This window comes from Meles meles, chromosome 8, assembly GCF_922984935.1.
Source record: "Meles meles chromosome 8, mMelMel3.1 paternal haplotype, whole genome shotgun sequence".
Classification (NCBI taxonomy): Eukaryota; Metazoa; Chordata; class Mammalia; order Carnivora; family Mustelidae; genus Meles; species Meles meles.
The window spans coordinates 7,152,183-7,156,236 of NC_060073.1; positions in this window are offsets into that span (position 1 = coordinate 7,152,183).

Here is a 4,054-nt window from a genome sequence, read left to right on the forward strand (position 1 = left end):
CTGAATGTATCACTCAGAGAAAGAGCCCAATACCGAAAGGCTACCTACTGGAGAATCCATGTACATGACACACTGGAAAAGGCAAAACCAGGAGTGGAGAACAGCTTGTCAGTGGTTGGGGTGGGAGGGGGGTTTGACTACAAAGGGGTAACCTGCGGTAGAATTTGGAGTGACAAACCCATTCTCTATTCTGATCTATCCTTGAATCTATGCATATGTTAAAAAAAAATCATAGATTTGGGGCCCTGGGTTAAGCGACTGCCTTCAGCTCAGGTCAGGATCCCAGGGTTCTGGGATCGAGTTCCACATCGGGCTTCCAACTCAATAGGAAGCCTGATTCTCCCTCTCCCTCTCCCCTGCTTGTGTTCCCTCTCTAGCTGTGTCTCTCTCTCTGTCAAATAAATAAATAAAATCTTAAAAAAGATCATAGACATATACACCAACAACAGTAAATTGTACTACATGTAATTTTAAAAAATGTAATACTAGTTTGGGGGTGCCTGGGTGGCTCAGATGGTTGTATCTGCTTTTGGCTCTGGTCATGATCTCTGATCTAGCCACCAAGGAGTCTGCTTCTTCCTCTCCCTCTGCCTCTCCCCCCTGCTCATGCTTCCTGTCTCTCTCTGTCTCAAATGAATAAATAAAATCTTTTTGAAAAATTAAAAAATAACAAATAATAATAAAAAATATAATACCAGTTTCAAGTAAAAAAGAATCCCTAGGAACAGACAGTCCTTAGGTCCACAAGTGGCTCCCTTCCCATTGTCTTGTCTGCAGCTGGTCCCCGCGTCCGTGTCCCCTCTAGCTCTTTAGGCAAGGTCAGTGGATCTTACAGCCCTCCTAGCTGGCTCATGATGGCAAGCTGCAATCCTCCCATCTAGTTTGATCTCAGGGGCATCCCCATAATGACAGTTAATTTTGTCTTCTTCACTAAAGTATTGCTGAAGGGCTAGAATAGTGCTTATAGTTATTCAAATAAGTATTTGTTAAGTAAATATTTGTTATCCTTTTATCTGACTGGCTCGGATTCCTGAATCCACCCTCTTAATTGAAATGCTCCTCACAACCCGCCTTCTCCGATAACACCACTAGCTCTAAGTTCCCTCCTGGAATTTTGGCACTTAACATTACTGCATAGGTGTTGGCTCTGTCCCTTTTCGGCCCAAGGGTCTCCTATTATCTCAGGTAAGAATTCCTCCCTTTAGCTCTATCCCATTATGGACCCTCAGCCCGAGCCCCAGTGGAAGGAGCCTGGCCGCATCACAAAAGATGGCACCCAACCACGGGATTGGTGCCCTCCTCAAACTGGAGAGAAGTAACGTGGACCACCTGGGCTGGGAGGCCACCTTGGGTTCTCCAGGTGCCGCTGTCTTGCCTCAACAGCAGTGTGTGCTCGTGTCTGTCTGTCCCCTGACAGACCATTCGGTCTTACTCATTCAAAGTGTTTGTGTGTTCCTTTTATTTCACTTGATACACTGTAATTCTTGATGACAGGAAGTTGGGTGTTTGGTCATTTGGGGTTCTAATAAGACTTTTGGTTAGAATCCCTGGGTTTCTGCCTATTTCCCTCCAGTCTGGTTGAAACGAAAGTGTATTTGTGTCCATTGGTTATTTCCCCTGTCCAGCACACCCGACCAGCTGCCATCCTCCATAGGAAATTATGTACATCACACAAGTGGCCATTTAAGACTCATAACCTTGCCTACTATAATCTTAGCTACAAATAATATCGAGGTAGGTAGATTACAAGTAAACAGAACAGGCACAGAACAGTTTTCTCCAGTTTCATCAGAATCCTGATTCCTTGGGGCGCCTGGGTGGCTCAGTGGGTTAAAGCCTCTGCCTTTGGCTCAGGTCATGATCTCAGGGTCCTGGGATCGAGCCCCGCATCGGGCTCTCTGCTCAGCAGGGAGCCTGCTTCCCTCTCTCTCTCTGCCTGCCTCTCTGCCTACTTGTGATCTCTGTCTGTCAAATAAATAAATAAAAAATCTTAAAAAAAAAAAAGAATCCTGATTCCTTTATTCTGCATGGACCCCATCCCCTGCCCCTGCTCAAAAAAGGGTCTTTCTCTTGGTTCCCAGGCATGGATTGTGCAAGGGATATGTGCACAACAGATGCTAGAAGGCTGTGCTGGCCTGGGACTCAAGTCTGACTAGCTTGGTCAACTTGTACTCTGTGCCAAGGAAGGTCGGAGTCACAAATGTGTTAGTTTCAGCCCACAGTATATTCAAGGTTTTTTTTTTTAAAGATTTTATTTATTTATTTGACAGATAGAGATCACAAGTAGGGAGAGAGGCAGGCAGAGAGAGAGAGAGAGAGGAGGAAGCAGGCTCCCTGCGGAGCAGAGAGCCCGATGCGGGGCTCGATCCCAGGACCCTGGGACCATGACCTGAGCAAAAGGCAGAGGCTTTAACCCACTGAGCCACCCAGGCGCCCCCTATATTCAAGTTTTTCAATCAGTTGCCAACTTTTTCAAATTGAGAAATTTCCCGTGAAAATCAGACCTGGCATTACCAGGTCACACTTCCCACAGGCCTCCCTTTAGAGGGACACTGCATAGCAGATGCCTTCTTAAGATGGAGCAGGTGCCCTCCCGAGACGAATTTTCCTCTTTCATCCACCCTCCGTCCACTTTTTTCCTTTCTTTTCCTGCCTCGCTTTTTCCAGCAATTCATGTGTATTACCACGTAGGAGATGCTTAGTTTCCTGTGTATAAAAAGATATACAAGAGTCAGCCTCCAAAGAACTTACTATCTGGGCTTGTGGAGTAGAGCTTTTAGGTGGGGATAGGGGAGACATTCCAAGCAGAGGGAACAGCAAGAGCAGTGAAGAGGAAGGCAGAAGAATGCAGGACTATAGGGATGAGCTGGGACCGCGATCGTGGTCCATCCATGATCAGGAACGCAGCCCACCCAGCCCTCCTACCCTTCCAGGAATGTGGGGCCAAATCGCTTAATAATTCACAACATGGTCAGAATTTCATCAGCAGGAAGTGGGAGGGAAGGTGCTGGACTTTGAAATCAGAGATCCCTGTTCGCGTCCTTGCATCCCCACAAGTCGCTCCAATTCCCAGGCCTCTTTAATATTAGGATATTAATAACTGCTTTACAACACCACGGTCAGGATCAAAGGAGAGAGAGTACGGAAAGAGCCTGCACGATGTTCCACACGTAGTAGGAACTCCGCGGTAGACAGCTCCCGACCGGACGACGGCAGGGACTGAGCGCACGAATAATGAACAATAGTGGACAGGCTGCATAGTGACAAAAAGGCGCCAAAAGCCTGCGTTCCGGCGGGTGGAGCCATGGGTCACTCCCAGCCTCGGCTCCGCCCAACCTTTGGGCGGTGTCGCCGCACCGCGCACGCGCACATCGTGGCCAGCCTCGGAGCGCGCGCCAACTGGGCGAGGCCAGGAAGAGCATTTGCGCATGCTCAGAACGCACGGTCGGCGGCTACAGGGCGCGGGGAGCTCAGCTGCGCGCGCGCAGAACGCGTGGCGGGCGCGCGGCAAGAGCCAAAGCTCGGGCGGGGACTGAGTGAGCTCACGAGCCGCGCTTCGAGCGCAGTCGACGCCGGCCCCTTTCGGGGGCGCTCTCTCGTGGCAGCCTCGGCCGAGGCCACTTTCATGAAGTGAGAAGAACCCTTAGCCTGTGTAAGAGCCCGGCCGGGCCCGGGAGGTTCTTGGGTCTGAGGTAACGGCCCACAGAGGCCCGGTTCTCCCCTAAGGTTGACGCATCGTTGCCTTAATTGTCCGAGGGAGAGTTACAGTTCCGGCGCCGGCGCTCCGCAGCTGCACCCCCAACCCCGACGGCCAGGCCGTGGCCGCTTGCGGGCCGCGAGGGTGCGCGGGAGGGCCGGGGCGGGCCGGCTGCAGACCCGGCTGAGCGGCTCGGGGCGCGGAGCTGCCTCTGGCCGCACCCCTTCCTGGAACATCCCCTCCCCACTCCCTCTTGGAACACCTCCTCCCTTGGGACACCTCCTGCCTTGGGACACCCCCCGCCCCCCGAAGGAAAGCGTGCGCTCGGGTATGCGGCCTCCCTCGGACCCAGGCTTC